The sequence below is a fragment of the Pseudophryne corroboree genome, chromosome 4 (genome assembly GCF_028390025.1).
Source record: "Pseudophryne corroboree isolate aPseCor3 chromosome 4, aPseCor3.hap2, whole genome shotgun sequence".
Lineage (NCBI taxonomy): Eukaryota > Metazoa > Chordata > Amphibia > Anura > Myobatrachidae > Pseudophryne > Pseudophryne corroboree.
In genome coordinates this window covers 519,238,271-519,257,083 of record NC_086447.1, presented here as the reverse complement: position 1 = coordinate 519,257,083, position 18,813 = coordinate 519,238,271, and the positions used below count along the sequence as shown (strand labels likewise).

At 45.2% G+C, this 18,813-nt stretch overlaps 1 protein-coding gene and 2 pseudogenes across 7 annotated transcripts in view; 1 reads left to right on the top strand and 2 right to left on the bottom strand.

Annotated features, from left to right (window-relative positions):
- Nucleotides 1–18,813, top strand: part of TBC1D32 (TBC1 domain family member 32) — an 851,129-nt gene that overhangs the window by 399,849 nt on the left and 432,467 nt on the right. The window lies entirely within an intron of this gene.
- LOC134912798 (5S ribosomal RNA) lies at nt 4,284–4,401 on the bottom strand (annotated as a pseudogene).
- LOC134913780 (5S ribosomal RNA) lies at nt 4,594–4,711 on the bottom strand (annotated as a pseudogene).

The following is an 18,813-nucleotide window of genomic DNA, read 5'->3' as shown; positions in this document are numbered from 1 at the left end:
TTTTTAGTCCTAAAATTTGCACCGAGGTCGCTGGATGACTAAGCTAAGCGACCCAAGTGGCCGACACAAACCCCTGGCCCATCTAGGAGTGGCACTGCAGTGTCAGACAGGATGGCACTTCAAAAAAATAGTCCCCAAACAGTACATGATGCAAAGAAAAAAAAGAGGTGCACCAAGATCGCTGGATGGCTAAGCTAAGCGACACAAGGTGCAGACACAAACACCTGGCCCATATAGGAGTGGCACTGTAGTGTCAGGCAGGATGGCACTTAAAAAAAATAGTCCCCAAACAGCACATGATGCAAAGAAAAAAAGAGGCGCAATGAGGTAGCTGTGTGACTAAGCTAAGCGACCCAAGTGGCCGACACAAACACCTGGCCCATCTAGGAGTGGCACTGCACTTTTCTAGCGAGAGGATGAGTGCTTCAATCCTCATGTGAAGCTGAACCACTAGCCATGAACATAAGCCAGGGCCTCAGCCGTTCCTTGCCACTTCGTGTCGTAAATGGCATATTGGCAAGTTTACGCTTCTACTCAGACGCTTTTAATTTTGATTTTTGGGTCATTTTACTAAACTTTTGTGTTTTGGATTTTACATGCTCTCTACTATGACATTGGGCATCGGCCTTGGCAGACGACGTTGATGGCATTTCATCGTCTCGGCCATGACTAGTGGCAGCAGCTTCAGCACGAGGTGGAAGTGGATCTTGATCTTTCCCTATTTTACCCTCCACATTTTTGTTCTCCATTTTTTAATGTGTGGAATTATATGCCAGTATCAGTAGCAATGGCCTACTACTATATATACTGCGCACAACTGAAATGCACCACAGGTATGGATGGATAGTCTACTTGACGACACAGAGGTGGGTAGAGCAGTGGCCTACTGTACCGTACTGCTATATATTATATACTGGTGGTCAGCAAACTGTGCAAAACTGAAATGCACCACAGGTATGGATGGATAGTATACTTGACGACACAGAGGTAGGTAGAGCAGTGGCCTTCTGTACCGTACTCCTATATATTATATACTGGTGGTCAGCAAAATTATGCACTGTACTCCTACTATATACTACAATGCAGCACAGATATGGAGCGTTTTTCAGGCAGAGAACGTATAATACTGGTGGTCACTGGTCGGCAAAACTCTGCACTGTACTCCTCCTATATAATATACTGGTGGTCCCCAGTACCCACAATAAAGCAGTGTGAGCACAGATATATGCAGCACACTGAGCACAGATATGGAGCGTTTTTCAGGCAGACAACTTATAATACTGGTGGTCACTGGTCAGCAAAACTCTGCACTGTACTCCTCCTATATAATATACTGGTGGTCCCCAGTCCCCACAATAAAGCAGTGTGAGCACAGATATATGCAGAACACTGAGCACAGATATGGAGCGTTTTTCAGGCAGACAACGTATAATACTGGTGGTCACTAGTCAGCAAAACTCTGCACTGTACTCCTCCTATATAATATACTGGTGGTCCCCAGCCCCCACAATAAAGCAGTGTGAGCACAGATATATGCAGCACACTGAGCACAGATATGGATCGTTTTTCAGGCAGACAACGTATAATACTGGTGGTCACTGGTCAGCAAAACTCTGCACTGTACTCCTCCTATATAATATACTGGTGGTCCCCAGTACCCACAATAAAGCAGTGTGAGCACAGATATATGCAGCACACTGAACACAGATATGGAGCGTTTTTCAGGCAGACAACGTATACTGGTGGTCACTGGTCAGCAAAACTCTGCACTGTACTCCTCCTATAATACTGCTGGTCCCCAGAATAAAGATATGCAGCCCCCTGAAACAAAGTGAGAGGACGCCAGCCACGTCCTCTCACTATCATTTCCAATGCACGAGTGAAAAATGGCGGCGACGCGCGGCTCCTTATATAGAATCCGAATCTCGCGAGAATCCAACGGTGGGATGATGACGTTCGGGCGCGCTCGGGTTAACCGAGCCATACGGGAGAATCCGAGTATGCTTCAGACCCGTGTAAAATGGGTGAAGTTCGGGGTGGTTCGGTTTCCGAGGAACCGAACTCGCTCATCTCTAATTTTCGGGGAGATTTTCGTTAAAAATGTTTTTTAGTAATTGCCATTTAAGGGATGAAAGACATTGATGTTTGCTATTGTTTTTATTAATATTACATTGATAGTGTGAATACCACTAATCTGTTTTGGCACTTTTCTTTTAATTTGGTGAAATATAAAAATATATACTGTATTGAATAGATTCCACGCTATAGTTTCTCACACTTCAGAACGTGAGATGCCGATAAGTAAAGGCTTAATCTAGCTATTCAGTTGCATTATTAAATACTCTGGAGAGTTACGTTTCTGCAAAATGGATCAGTGAGATTTGCATTTCTTTCTGTGTGCTTCTACTTTTACGATAAAACATTGTCTGCTTAATATATCATTCAACATATACTGCAAATGAAAATAGATATGTAGAAGTTTTATCTCAGATTCATAATTGAAGTATCTCAAAAAATTGAAGCAATAGCAGTGATGCATTTTTGTTTATCTGGAAACAATCAGATGTTAGTATATGACTCAATGCATTATTCAGGCCTTCCTTTTCAGTGACAAAAATGGCATGCATTTCAACTACTTGTGTGATGGACAATCATGGGTGTCTAAAGTCTCTGATAAGCTACAGAAACTAAAAGCTTTATGATTTATTGTTTACGTACCCCCCTTTGTTACTATGTTGAAGATTATATACTTGGACATTTTTAGCCGTTACTACTATATAATGCCATTTGGATACATAGTTTGAGAACAAGACAAAGGGCAGTTGTAGAGAATGGGTATGAGTTAATTAGTGGTGCATTTCCACATCATTTTTCGATGTAGGCGAGTGCATTTAAATTTTTAAAACCTGCGCTAATGAACACCTCTGAAAATATGGCCCAGTTTTTTTTTATTGCTTCCCTAAAATATATATGGATCTATTTTTATATTTATAAATGTACGGTACATAGGAGTATGATCTGTAAAATATGCTTAAATATGCAAAGAGATCCACGGTTATGTTGGCCTCTTTGCTGCGCCTACGCACACCATGATTTATTTACATAAACCCTTCATCTATTGTTCTCGGCTGCAATACAATACAGAGAACAATACAGCAGGGGATTAAGTCATTACAGCAGAGGATTAAGTCCGACTGCCCAGTCTCCGTTAATCCTATTAAAGGCCAAGATAAACGTGGACCCATCTGTATATGTGTGACATTTGTATTATTTAAGATTTTTTTATGAAGCACATTTTAGTTTGGACTGTAGACCCTTTTAATTCTGCAAGCTAGTGGTGATGCCATTGCTATTTTGGTCCACGGAGAGTTTCTGTGTAGTCAGTTCCAAATGACAAGTTTTTCAAAGCATTTACCATACCTAGAGCTTTAACATTTTAGCTCCTTGGATGATAGAGAACACTGGAACCCACCCTCCTCCCATTTGGCTGGGCATATAGTAATAATCATCCCTGGAGGTGGGGCATATATTGTAACACCTCTGCTATGGTTCTTTTAGTATTTCTCTTACTACCTAGAGGATGCTGGGGGCCACATTAGTACTATGGGGTATAGATGGGTTCACTAGGAGCCATGGGCACTTTAAGAGATTAATAGTGTAGGCTGGATCCTCCCTCTATGCTCCTCCTACCAGACTCAGTTTAGAAAATGTGCCCGGAGGAGACAGTCACAGCTGGGGGAGCTCCTAGGAGTTTTCTTAGTTTCTCTGACGTCCTAGTGGATGCTGGGTACTCCGTAAGGACCATGGGGTATAGACGGGCTCCGCAGGAGACTGGGCACTCTTAAAAGAAAGATTAGGCACTATATCTGGTGTGCACTGGCTCCTCCCTCTATGCCCCTCCTCCAGACCTCAGTTAGTATCTATGCCCGCAGGGAGAAAACAAGAGAAAGACAAAATAACCTTGTGTGGAAGCACTCTTTGGTTAGATACGAAAAGTAGATGATGAGGAGGAGGACCCTTTGTAGTCCTTCCTCTGGTAAAACTTAACTTTTAATAATTGACTAAAAGTTCACTGTGGGGTGAACAAAAATAATGATAGTAATAAAAAAATAAAAAAACTAGATTGCCACTGTACCAAATATGGTTCTAGATATGGCAGGTGAAAATATTGTTGTAGTAATTGTATAAATGTTAAGAAATCACAAAATGTACAGGTCACAGAAAAGATCGGAATGTAGAGTAAGCTCCGAAGAAAATGGTACAAGAATCTCCTGAAAGAAAAAGGCCCACAGCACCTAGTATTCCCTGGAGGTCTCCCATCCATGTACTGACCAGGCCATACCTGCTTAGCTTCCAAGATCGGACGTGATCGGGCGCATTCAGGATAGTATGGCTGTGGGCCGATTTGTATCAGGAAACACTATTGGTGCTAATTGAGAAAAAAGGTCTACAAGGTCTAATAAAACGCTTGTACCCATAAAATAGAAAAATCAATAGATAAATGCGGAATAGTGAGGAGAATACTGAAAAATAAGAATGTAAGGGATATAAGGAAATTATAGATGTGATATCAAAAATTATCCTAAAAAAGGTGGCCCACAGTACCTAGTATTCCCTGGAGGTCTCCCATCCAAGTACTGACCAGGCCCTACCTGCTTAGCTTCCAAGATCAGACGTGATCGGGCGTATTCAGGATGGTATGGCCGTGGGCCAAATGAGTCAGAAAATTGGCAGACACAATTTTACTTTCTGTATTGATATCAGATAGGGCTTGTAAATCCCTGCCACCGATATTCTGAATGAGAGAGTATGTGTGGGAAAGTATTGCTGCTGTCAGTGACTGATGGTGCTAAGATCTGGGTGTGAGCACAATGTCTATATCCAAAAATGCTATCAGTCAGATATAGAAGTAGCAAATTGCAGCAAACTATACCAATCTGTTAGGCTGATGGGCTGTTGAACAGGATGATAATCCTGTATTTCGGTTATAAAGAGGAAAATCCTGTGAAAAAATGTAATGTGGATAATCTTACAAACAGAAAAAAACCTTGTCTAATTTTTCTTGCTGTAAATGGCCAACAATATCATGAAATATGCTACATGAATGCAATAACGGCAGCAAGAAAAAAAGGAAGAAAAATAAGTCTTTGTCCAGGTAATAAACAAATATAAGAAACTGGTAATGAAATTCCTGGATTTCTCCTGCTGAAGATAGCTAATGATATTATAAGCTATGCTGCATGAATACAATGTGAGCAGCACAGCAAAAGTCTCATTTCTTTGTGTTGAAGATATGACAGAGCTTGCAGTACAATTCCGAATTGGCTGTTTAAATAGATTCAATTCTGAGTAAAATTACGGAGCAGGTGCAGGGATAGTCAGACCCTGTGGGTTCTGATGCGCTGCTTTGAAATAAACATGTAATTAAAGGTTACCACTTTCCAATATTGCAGATATCCCGGCGGCTGGTGGCTGTAGTTTGTGACCGCGCTCCGTGTTCTGTGACCGTGCGGCCGCCCGTTCCGGAGAGGGCGAAGCCGCAGTGACGTTACTGATTAGACGTCAGGTTTCCGACGTACGTTTCACCTGTAAGCTAGGCTTGTTCACGGAAGCCCCGTGTTCTCTCTCACCTAGTCACCATTTAAATAGGATGCGCGGACCAATCATATGTTTGAGGATTGATGGTGATTCAATATGTTGCAGCTTGGTTTGATGGAGGCATTAATGAAATTAATTAGAGAATGGTAAATGAAGATTGGACATTACAAACGTGGGATGGGTGTTAATGATGAAGATGCAGATTTATTTATGTTACGGACAAACCAGTCAAGGTTAATTGCCTATTATAGCTAATTGATGATCATGGGGGATTTGTTGTATAGATAATAGAAATAATATTGGGCGACGTATGTGCCCAATTTTAGAAAGAGAGGATATATATGATATAATAAAATTAATTTGATGAAAAATTGGTTATTTCAGAGTGTGAAAGTTAAGCGAAGGAGTATATGGAGGATGGGATTGTATTTACTCATGCAAATGATGAGCAACTTGGTGAGAGGATAGTAAATTGCTGATATTGATAAAGAGTGGAATGAAAGAGTGATGGGGTGTGATAAGAACTATGCTGAAGTGAAATAAATGATAATGAAAATAAAAATAAAAAAGAATGATGATAATGAAATGTGGTGAGAGGGGGGGACGGGGGGGGAAGGGGGGGGAAAGGTGAAAGGGGGACATAAGTGGGCTGTGATTGGTGTATAAGAAGGAAAAAGAAAAAGGAAAAAAGAAGAAAAAAGAAAAAGAGAATTGCTGGTGTTTTATAAACTGTTATGTGTATGTAGTGACTGATGATGGTGCCAATGTTGGGTGGAGGTGCGGTGTGGAGTTTAAAAAAGATGTGATGACGGACCTATCAGATAGGAGGGGGGGGAAAGGAAGGGGGGGGGAAGGGGAAGGATAGAAGTGGACAGGGTGGGGGATGACAGAGGGAGATGGGAAGAGGGGGGAAAGAGAATAGATTGGGGAAGAAAGAGAAAATAAAATAGATGGGGGAAAGAATGAATTGAAAGGATGGAATTGGTTGTTCGTTGGTGTGTAGTGTACGTGAAAGAATAGTTAAAGGTGGGGGGATAGATGAAGGGGGGGGAGGAAAAAGGGGGTTGGAGGGGGGGGGAGGTTTATGGGGGAAAAATTTTTTTTGGGTGGATTTGAAGGTGACGGGGAAGAAAAAGGGGGGGAGGGAAAGGGGGGACAGTATGGTGAGATATAGAAAGGGAGTGGTGAACTGCAAGGTCGAAGATACCCTTGTGCGCTATGAATTAAAGGAAAACACTAAACTTGATGTATTCGTTGAGACCCTTTGGCATAAGGGTGTCCAATCGAAAGATCCATTCTGATTCTCTCTTTTGTAGAGTATCTGTGCCCGGCCAGAGCTGGATGCACCCTAGGGGCTCTCCTGAGCTTCCTAGAAAAGAAAGTATTTGTTAGGTTTTTTATTTTCAGTGAGATCTGCTGGCAACAGACTCACTGCTACGTGGGACTGAGGGGAGAGAAGCGAACCTACCTGCTTGCAGCTAGCTTGGGCTTCTAAGGCTACTGGACACCATTAGCTCCAGAGGGATCGAACACAGGCCCAGTCCTCGGTCGTCCGGTCCCGGAGCCGCGCCGCCGTCCCCCTTGCAGAGCCAGAAGAACGAAGAGAAGTTGAAAATCGGCGGCTGAAGACTCCAGTCTTCATTAAGGTAGCGCACAGCACTGCAGCTGTGCGCCATTGCTCCCTTAGCACACCACACACTCCGGTCACTGATGGGTGCAGGGCGCTGGGGGGGGGGGGGGGGCGCCCTGGGCAGCAATTAGATTACCTTACTTGGCGAAAAGCACATAATACAGTCTGATAAACTGTATATGTGCATTAACCCCCGCCATTAAAGTACATAAAAGGACAGAAGCCCACCGCTGAGGGGGCCGGGCCTTCTTCCTCAGCACACCGGCGCCATTTTCTCTTCACAGCTCAGCTGGAAGGAAGCTCCCCAGGCTCTCCCCTGCAGTATCCTGGTACACAAAGGGTAAAAAAAGAGAGGGGGGGGCACATAAATTTAGGCGCAAAACTGTGTATATAAGCTGCTATAGGGGAAAAATCACTCAGTATAGTGTACATCCCTGTATTATATAGCGCTGTGGTGTGTGCTGGCATACTCTCTCTCTGTCTCTCCAAAGGGCCTGGTGGGGGAACTGTCTTCATATAGAGCATCCCCTGTGTGTGTGGTGTGTCGGTACGCGTGTGTCGACATGTCTGAGGTAAAAGGCTCCTCTAAGGAGGTGATAGAGCGGATATGTGTGTGGGAGGGTGTCTCCGTCAACAACGCCGACACCTGTTTGGATATGTGTAAGTGCTGAGGTAAAATTATTGCACAAAAGGTTAGGGAACAGAAAGGAAATCTACCCTGGTCTGTCCCTATGTCACAGAGTCCTTCAGAGTCTCTCTATGTTCACTATCCAAAATAACAAAGTATCGACACAGAGTTTAACTCCACTGTCGACTACGATAATGCAAAGTTACAGCCAAGAGGGCTAAAAGATATTCAATATATGATTATTGGAATAAAAGATGATTTGCATATCACTGATGACTCATCTGTCCCTGACACGAGAGTACACATGTTAAGGGGAAGAATGCTGAGGTAAATTTCCCTCCTCTCATGAGGAAAAAGAGCGGGAATCTCCAGACAAGAGACGGCAGCTTCCCACAAGAGAATTCTCAGGCTGTATCCTTTCCCCACTAGGGCCAGGATGTGTTGAGAATCTTCCCCTTGGGTGTCCTGTTTGCACTAGCTATTCTCAGGGATCCTGCAGATAGCGTGCACATTCTAGTATACTACCCAGACCGGCGATTGTGTCGGCATGGGTTTATAGCGCTGTGGCAGCGTAGACAGGTACCTTATCAGCAGAGATTGAGACCCTAGTATGCATATAAATATTTTAAGATGCTGTCTTAAGTGATAGATATATAATTATAAAGCATGCCCAAAGGGACATGAGTATACTGGGTCCTAGAGACAAAAACGATGTCGATTTCTGCTTGACGTGTCCTGTAGAATATACATTGGACAGATGATGCCGACTTAAGAGGCATATGGAAGGCTGAGGATTGTGTGGAGAAAGGTTCTCGGGCCTGGTCTCCACAGTTATAGCTGGTAATTCTGATATTTTGCCTTATATTCCTGCACAGCCTAGGAAAGCACGACATTATTAAATGCAGCTTTTCGAATAAAGAAACAAGAAAGTCTGAGGTGCGTCCTTTCTTGTCAGAGCCGGGGGCAGAGGAAAGAAGCTGTACAACAGCTAGTCCCCAGGAACAGAAGTCCTCCCCGGCCTCTACAAAAATCCACCGCATGTCGCTGGGGCTCCACAGGCGGAGCTAGGCCCGGTGGGGACACGCCTTAAGTTCAGCCACAAGTGGGTTCACTCCCTGTTAGATCCCTGGGCAATAGAAATTGTATCGCAGGGATACAGGCTGGACTGTGAGAAGATGCCCCCTCACCGAGGACCCGGCGGGCTTCCCCCCAAGAGAGGGAGCCAGTGTTAACTGCAATTCGTAAATTGTATCTTCAACAGGTGGTGGTCAAGGGTCCCCTCCTTCAACAAGAGGGTGTTATTATTCGACCATGTTATAATCCCGAAACCAGACGGTTCGGTTAGACCCATATTGAAATAAAAATCCCTGAACATATACCTGAAAAGGTTCAGGTTCAAGATGGAATCGCTAAGAGCGGTCATTGCATGCCTGAAATGAATCGGGACATAAGGGATGCATACCTTCATGTCCCCATTTATCCACCTCATCAGGCGTACCTCAGAATTGCGGTACGGGATTGTCATTACCAATTTCACCAAGGTAATGGCAGATATGATGGTGCTCCTGCGGAAGCAAGGTGTCACTATTATCACATACTTGGATGATCTCCTCATAAAAGCGAGATCAAGAGAGCAGTTGCTGGACAGCGTATCACCTTCTCTGGAAGTGAAACGGCAACACGACTGGATTCTATATATTCCAAAGTCGCAGTTGGTTCCTACAGCTCATCTGCCTCGCCTAGGCATGATCCTAGACACAGACCAGAAGAGGGTTTATCTCCCGATAGAGAGAGCTCAGGAGCTCATGACACTGGTCAGGAATCCATTGAAAACCAAAACAGGTGTCAGTGCATCACTGCACTCGAGTCCTGGGAAGGATGATGGCATCATACGAGGCCATCCCCTTCGGCTGGTTCCATGCAAGGACAATGGAACTTAATGAACAAGTGGTCCGGATCACATCTTCAGATGCATCGGTTAATCACCCTATCCCCCAGGGCCAGGGTGTCTCTCCTGTGGTGGCTGCGGAGTGCTCACCTTCTCGAGAGCCGCAGATTCGGCATTCAGGACTGGGTCCTGGTGACCACGGATGCAAGCCTCCGAGGGTGGGGGGCAGTTACACAGGGAAGAAAATTCCAAGGTTTGTGGTCAAGCCAACAGACTTGCCTTCACATCAATATCCTGGAACTAAGGGCCATATACAACGCCCTAAGTCAAGCGGAGTTCCTGCTTCGCGACCAACCGGTTCTGATCCAGTCAGACCGCAGGGGCTCATGTAAACCGCCAGGGCGGCACAAGGAGCAGGGTGGCGAGGGTAGAAGCCACCAGAATTCTTCGCTGGGCGGAGAATCAAGTAAGCGCACTGTCAGCAGTGTTCATTCCGGAAGTGGACACGACCTCCACCCGGGAAAGTGGTGACTTCATCAGGAAGTCTTCACGCAGTTTTGCAAATTGATGGAAACTGCCTCAGGTGGACTACATGGCGTCCCACCTCAATAAAAAGATAAAAAAGGTTTTACGCTGGGTCAAGGGACTCTCAGGCGATAGCTGTGGTCGCACTAGTAACACCGTGGGTGTTCCAGTCGGTCTATATATTCCCTCCTCTTCCTCTCAGACCCAAGGGCTGAGAATTGTAATAAACGGAGGAGTGTGAACAATATTCTTTGCTCCGGATTGGCCAAGAAGGACTCGGTACCCGGAACTGCAAGAAATGCTCTCAGAGGACCCATGGCCTCTGCCTCTCAGTCAGGACATGTTGCAACAGGGACCCTGTCTGATCCAAGACTTACCGCGGCTGCGTTGGACGGCATGGCGGTTGAACGCCGGATCCTAGCGGAAAAGGGCATTCCGGATGCAGTTATTCCTACGCTGATAAAGGCTAGGAAAGACGTGACAGCAAGACTTTATCACTGTATATGGCGAAAATAGGTTGTTTGGTGTGTTGCGGGAAGGCCCTACAGAGGAATTCCAGGGGGGTCGATTCCTGCACTTCCTACAGTCAGGAGTGACTATGGGCCTAAAATTAGGATCCATAAAGGCCAAGATTTCGGCCCTATCCCTTTTTCTCTCAAAAAGAACTGGCTTCACTGCCTGAAGTTCGGACGTTGTTACAGGGGTGCTGCATATTCAGCCCCTTTTGTGCCTCCAGTGGCACCTTGGGATCTTAACGTGTGTTGGATTCCTAAAATCTCACTGGTTTGAGCCACTTAAGACCGTGGAGCTAAAATATCTCACGTGGAAAGTGGTCATGCTTTTGGCCTTATCTTGGACTAGGCGTGTGTCAGAATTGGCGGCTTTGTCATGTAAAAGCCCATATCTGATCTTCCATATGGAAAGGGCAGAATGGAGAACTCGTCCCCAATTTCTCCCTAAGGTGGTATCATCGTTTCATTTGAACCAACCTATTGTGGTGCCTGCGGCTACTAGGGACTTGGAGGATTCCAAGTTGCTGGACGTAGCCCGGGCCCTGAAACTTTATGTTTCCAGGACGGCTAGAGTCAGAAAAACTGACTCGCTATTTATCCTGCATGCACCCAACAAGCTGGGTGCTCCTGCTTCAAAGCAGACTATTGCTCGCTGGATCTGTAGCACCATTCAGCTTGCACATTCTGCGGCTGGACTGCCGCATCCTAAATCAGTAAAAGCCCATTCCACGAGGAAGGTGGGCTTTTCTTGGGCGGCTGCCCGAGTGGTCTCGGCTTTACAACTTTGCCGAGCTGCTACTTGGTCGGGTTCAAACACTTTTGCAAAATTCTACAAGTTTGATACCCTGGCTGAGGAGGACCTTGAGTTTGCTCATTCGGTGCTGCAGAGTCATCCGCACTCTCCCGCCCGTTTGGGAGCTTTGGTATAATCCCCATGGTCCTTACGGAGTACCCAGCATCCACTAGGACGTCAGAGAAAATAAGAATTTACTCACCGGTAATTCTATTTCTCGTAGTCCGTAGTGGATGCTGGGAGCCCGTCCCAAGTGCGGACTCTCTGCAATACATGTATATAGTTATTGCTTAACTAAAGGGTTATTGTATGAGCCATCTGTTGAGAGAGGCTCAGTTATTGTTCATACTGTTAACTGGGTATAGTTATCACGAGTTGTACAGTGTGATTGGTGTGGCTGGTATGAGTCTTACCCTGGATTCCAAATCCTTTCCTAGTAATGTCAGCTCTTCCGGGCACAGTTTCCCTAACTGAGGTCTGGAGGAGGGGCATAGAGGGAGGAGCCAGTGCACACCAGATATAGTACCTAATCTTTCTTTTAAGAGTGCCCAGTCTCCTGCGGAGCCCGTCTATACCCCATGGTCCTTACGGAGTACCCAGCATCCACTACGGACTACGAGAAATAGAATTACCGGTGAGTAAATTCTTATTTTTTTGTTTTATTAGAGCATTAGGTTACAGGAAGGCTGCTGGCAACAGCCTTCCTGCTTCGTTGGACTTGGGGTGGGGTGGGGGGGGGTGTACAAACCAACTCTTGAAGTTAATGGTTCTCTATCTCCGCTGAGAGGACACTGAGCTCCTGGGGGTGATGATCGCAATCCCACAGGGCGACCACTTACTCCCGCAGCACGGCCGCCACCCTCTAACAGAGCCAGAAGATGGAAGAGTGGTGAGTACAGCACCGGCGTCCCGGTTAGCAGGTCACCGGCGGATATGGCGGCACAAGGGTGGGAGCGCAGCGCTGACGGGCTGTGCTCCATGAAGGCTCAACAACACTAAGTGTAGGCGCATGGATGGGTGCCCTGGGCCAGTGCGGTCACCCTAAACTGGTCAAAAAAGCTAACGGGTTAATCCCGCTGTTAGCATAGTATACCTCCAGCCAGTATAATCAAATTTATGCGGGAAGCCGCGCGCCATTACAGGGGGCGGGGCTTCTCCTCAGAGCGGACCCAGCACTCACCAGCGCCATTTTTCTCCCTGCAGACATAGAAGGAAGACGCTGACAGGGAGTGCTGACCCTCCACATAACTCCAGTTATCCTCTGCGGTACCAGGGTGTTATAGACAGGGGGGGAGTGTATTGTTAGTACTAATTAACCTATTAAGGTTAGTTAGTCAACGCTGGTCTTTTATCATAATAACTGCCCACAGGGGTGCTGGGTGGCTGGCTCCTTAGACTCTGACTCTCTGAAGGTATTCTGGGGGACACTATCTGACATTTTCCTGTGTGTGTGTGTGTGTGTGTGTGTGTGTGTGTGTGTGTGTGTGTGTGTGTGTGTGTGTGTGTGTGTGTGTGTAAGTGTGTATATCCCACATTACCATGTTCAAGGACTCTGTGTCCTGTGCGGCAGAGTGTTTATCTTCTCCTGAGGAGTCTATTCCATGTACTCAGGACTGCAATATACTGTCTCAGCCTTCTGAACCCGAACCCCCATGGGTGGATTCTTTAAGGGGAATGATATCCCAGATTTCTACAAGGATGTCACATACATATACATATATACATACATACATATTTGCTGATTCAGTAGTAAATGTTTTTTAACTGAAGACTACTGTGTGGTACACATGTGTATCCAAATATATATGAATCAGTATTGAGCGTTGTTATTTTATCTATATTGTTTAACCCGTGGAGTGTGACTATCTCCTGCTACAGCAGCTTAGAAAATCAGCTCGGGTAGCGCCTGTTTTTTTGATAATTCTTTGATTTATCTATCTACACCAACCTCATGGAGTTTCAAGAGCTCCCACCTCACAGATTCTTCAAATCAGGCTTACCAGTTTCGCTGACAGGAAGCCATTCAAAAAAATGTTTCAAAGAAATATCATTGTTCCAGTTCCACTTCACCTGCAACGCAAGGGTTATTACTTAGCCTGTTTGTGGTACCGAAACCGGACGGTTCAGTAAGGCCAATATTAAACCTAAAGTCATTGAACCCCTACTTGAGGGAATTCAAATTCAAGATGGAGTCTCTGGGAGCAGTGATCTCAGGTCTGGAGGAGGGGGAATTCCTAGTATCCCTAGATATCAATGATGCATACCTTCACATTCCGATCTGGCCGCCTCACAGACTTATCTCAGATTTGCGCTGCTGGACTGTCACTGTCCGTTCCAGGCACTACCATTTGACCTATCTACAGCACCAAGGATGTTCACCAAGGTCATGGCAGAGATGATGCTACTCCTCCGCAGACAGGGTGTGAACATAATTCCATATCTTGGCGATCTGCTGATAAAAGCATCTTCCAAGAAGAAGATGTTGCAGAGTATTGCTATCTCAACTTGGCTACTTTAGGATTATGGGTGGATCCTGAATCTTCCAAAGCCACATTTGGAGCCGACAAAGAGACGGCCCTTCCTGGGGATGATACTCGTCACGGAAGTGCAGAAGGTGTTTCTACTGGTGGCGAAAGCGTTGGTGATCCAATCAATGGTCCGGGAGCTTCTGAAGCCAACCCGGGTATTGGTACATCAGTGTATTCGCCTTCTGGGGAAGATGGTTGCCTCCTACTATTCAGTACGGAAGATTCCATGCAAGGTTCTTCCAACTGGATCTCCTAGACAAGTGGTCGTGATCACACCTTCACATGCACCAGCGGATATGCCTGTCGCCAAAAGCCAGAATTTCACTCACCCACTCGAAGGCCGCAGGTTCGAGATTCAGAACTGGATCCTTCTTACCACGGACGCCAGTCTCAGAGGTTGGGGAGCTGTGACCCAAGGGGAAAATTTCCAAGGAAGGTGGTCCAGTCAGGAATCTCTCCCTCCAATAAATGTTCTGGGACTAAGGGCCATTTACAATGTCCTTCTACAAGCGGCACATCTTCTGCAAACTCAAGCCATTCAGGTTCTGTCGGACAACGTCACAGCGGTGTCCTACATAAACAGGGCGGAACGAAGAGCACAGCTGCAATGTCAGAGGTAACAAGAATCCTCCTCTGGGCAGAAAAGCATGCGGTGGCGCTGGCAGCAATCTTCATTCCGGGAGTGGACAACTGGTAGGCGGACTTCCTCAGCAGACATGATCTCCATCCAGGAGACTGGGGCCTCCATCCGGAGGTGTTCGCAGAAGTGACAAGCCGATGGAGTGTACCTCAGATAGACATGATGGCCTCTCACCTCAACAAGAAGCTTTGGAGGTACTGATCCAGGTTGAGGGATCCAAACGCAGTGGCGGTGGACGCACTGGTAACTTCGTGGACGTACCAGTCAGTGTATGTGTTCCCTCCACTTCCACTCATCCCAATGATTCTCAAGTTCATAAAAAGAACAAGAGTTCAGGCAATCCTCATTGCTCCGGACTGGCCAAGACTGGCTTTGTATGCAGATCTTCTGGAATTACTGCTGGAGGATCTGAGGCCTCTTCCTCTTCGCGAGGACCTTCTCCTACAGGGGCCGTTCGCCTATCAAGACTTACCGTGGCTATTTGATGGCATGGAGGTTGAATGCCAGATCTTAGCTCGGAAAGGCATTCCGAAAAAGGTAATTCCTACCCTGATACAGGTTAGGAAGGGAGTAACGTCAAAACATTACCATCGGATTTGGAAAAAGTCTTGGTGTGAATCCCAAGAAGTTTCCTGTGGTGGAGTTTCAGCTGGGACGGTTTCTCCTCTTTCTGCAAGCAGGTGTGGATGTAGGCCTACGCTTGGGCTCCATAAAGGTCCAGATTTTGGCCTTGTCCATTTTTTTCCAGAAACAATTGGCGGCTCTTCCTGAGGTTCAGACATTCTTGAAAGGGATCTGCATATTCAACCACCCTTTGTGCCTCCTACGGCACCTCGGGATCTTAATGTAGTGCTGTAGTTCCTGCAATCGGATTGGTTTGAACCTTTACAGGACGTGGACATCAAGTTTCTTACTTGGAAAGTGGTCACACTGTTGGCATTGGCGTAAGCTCGACGTGTGTCGGAATTGGGGGCTTTGTCATGCAAGAGTCCCTATTTGATTTTCCAGGAGGATAGAGCTGAGCTCAGAATGCGTCAGCAATTTCTTCCAAAGGTTGTGTCAGCCTTTCATATCATTCAGCCTATTGTGGTGCCAGTGGCTACTGACTCCTCAATTTCCTCAAGGTCCTTGGATGTTGTGAGGGCTTTGAAAATATATGTGAAGAGGACTTCTCGTCACAAAATGTCGGGCACTCTATTTGTCCGTTATGATCCCAACAAGGTTGGGAGTCCTGCTTCTAAGCAGACAATTTCTCGCTGGATCAGGTTCACCATCCAACACACTTATTCTACGGCAGAATTACCGTGTCCAAAATCTGTTAAAGCCCACTCTACTCGTAAAGTGGGTTCTTCTTGTCTGCTGCCCAGGGTGTCTCAGCTCTTCAGCTTTGCCGAGCAGCTACTTGGTCAGGGTCGAACACATTAGGTAAGTTCTTTAAGTTTGATACTTTGGCCTCTGAGGACCTAACGTTAGGTCAATCAGTTTTGCAGGAACCTCAGCACTCTCCCTCCCGTACTGGGAGCTTTGGTACATCCCCATGGTACTAATGTGGACCCCAGTATCCTCTACGGACTACTCCTTCTCCTGTAGTCCGTAGAGCAGGCCTGGCCAACCTGTGGCTCTCCAGCTGTTGTAAAACTACAAGTCCCATCATGCTTTGCCACAGTTTTGCTATGAGGGAATGCTAAAACTGTGGCAGGGCATGCTGGGATGTGTAGTTTCACAACATCTGGAGAGCCACAGGTTGGCCAGGCCTGCCGTAGAGGATGCTGAGTCTGGTAGGAGGGGCACAGAGGGAGGAGCCGGCCCACACTATTAATCTCTTAAAGTGCCCATGGATCCTAGTGGACCCGTCTATACCCCATGGTACTAATGTGGACCCCAGCTTCCTCTACGGACTACGAGAAAAGGATTTACTGGTAGGTAATTAAAATCCTATTTTTCGGTAATCTACTGTATCTGTGCTGTTACTGTGTTAAAGATACAGCAGCTGACTGTAGTTTTGAAATGTCCATAATGTCTTCAGTGTTACATGGAGCATGTATGGAGCAGTGAATAGAAGAGCCACACTTTGGGGGATCTCCTATTAGATCCCCCAATAATTTACCTGTGCTAATTAGCCCCGATAAACTGGCACAAGACGCGGCTTATCAGGGATTTTGTTTCACCTGCCTCAGGCAGGCGAAACCTAATTGTCTGAAACAGCCCCATTTTCATGCGAAAACGAAGCTGTTTCTACCGAAAACACAGGTTTCACTGAACCTGTGTGTTTTCGGGAGAAAGGGCATTTATTTACAGGATAGCCTGTAAAAAAAAGGAAAAAAAAATTGGTGAAAAGTCGTGAAAAACATAAGTTTTTCACACCTGATGTTTTACCGGGGCTAATAGGATATCCCCCTTTGTCTGTACAGGCTCAGGTGTAAGCTCATGTAATTGCGTGCATTTATGGCCTGATTCAGAGGTGTACACAAACCAATGGCTTACGCTCATCTCCAATGCTTTCCGTTCTGTGCATGTGCAGAACAGATCCGGCATCATTGGACACATTGCCCCCTAAGCTGCAGCCTGTTTGAGAGGGCGCAACTATCTGCTGATGGGAAGCATTTCCCAAAATGGAGATGTGTTGCTTCCATTTTGTGGGAGTGTCTAGGCAAGTGTGTGCGTCTTACAACGCATATTTATTGGCCTCTATAATGTGAATTTTCTGGCTATTCTGTTTAACTGAGTGATCTGATGTTGCGTCTTTGGACACACCAGTAGATCACAAAAGCATTGCAGACGGCATCTTTTAACACAAGTCTCCTCCTGCTGGATTAGCATATTTACACACAGCAGCGGCGTCTTATTGTGTCATCTCTGAATCAGGCCCTTACTGTAGTTCCAGAGCATGCACAGTGCAAAACACATGCAAGATACAACTGCAAACATGCATATAGCCAGTTCCAAAATTTTCCCTTTTTAAAATATTATTTCCAAAAGATCAATTGTAAAGGTAGAATTTTATAGGGATGTGCGCCGGCCCAAAGCTTGGGTTTTGGGTTCTTGTTTTTGAGCTGTATCTTCTTTGTGTTTTGGATCTGTATTTGTTTTGCCAAAACCTCCCTTGCGAGTTTTGGATCTGTGTTTGTTTTGGATCTGTATTTTTTTTCTTAAATCATAAAAATAGCAAAAATCACAGAATCTGGGCCTGTTTTTGTTCCTATAGTATTATTTACCTCAATAACATTAATTTCCACTCATTTTCAGTCAATTTTGACGACATCACAATATTGTTTTCATCCAGCGTCAGATGTTGCAGATTTTGAATTCCATATAAAGGAGCCGCATCTGGGACTCTGCACGATTGCACTCCATTTGCCACAATGTCTGCAATAAAGTGAAAATATGTTGAATTAATACAAAAAATAGTTGTGTGTATTGGTAAAAAAAAACATTTACATGGTACTACATACTGTACCTTGCGTAAAGCTCAATGATGCGGGACCTTCTCCAGGTTGAACAAACTTTCAGGAACTGATCCTGCATTGAGGCTGATAATAATCTGTACAGATGATTTCAGCATCTAAAGATATATATTGTACAATATACGGTATATCTTTCATTGTTTCTACTGTGGTCAAAATTGCCTGGGAACGAATGTTATTGAGGTTAATAATACTCTAGGAACAAAAAAAAGGCCAGATCATGTGCATTTACCTGTTTTTGTAAAGTCCCAAAAAATATATATGAAACCAAATTCCGCAAAAATGGTCTGACACAGATCTTTATCAATAACTAGATCAGTGGCACTAGGAACGTAGGGTATGTATGTAGTGGAATGAAGGATAATTAGTTATTTCATTTAATTTGTTTGATTTAAAAAAATTGAATTAATAATTGTCGATATTGGTGATGGTCTTTAATGCATAGACAACAATTTTTATTGGTTATATTATTGCACTAATCTGACTTTTACTAATCTGATTTTTACTTTATCTTTGATTTTACATGCCCTGAATTAAGCCGTCTATGCCTCTTATTTAAATTTTGTCCTCCATATCAATCAACAAACACGAACCAAGTGGGGTACAG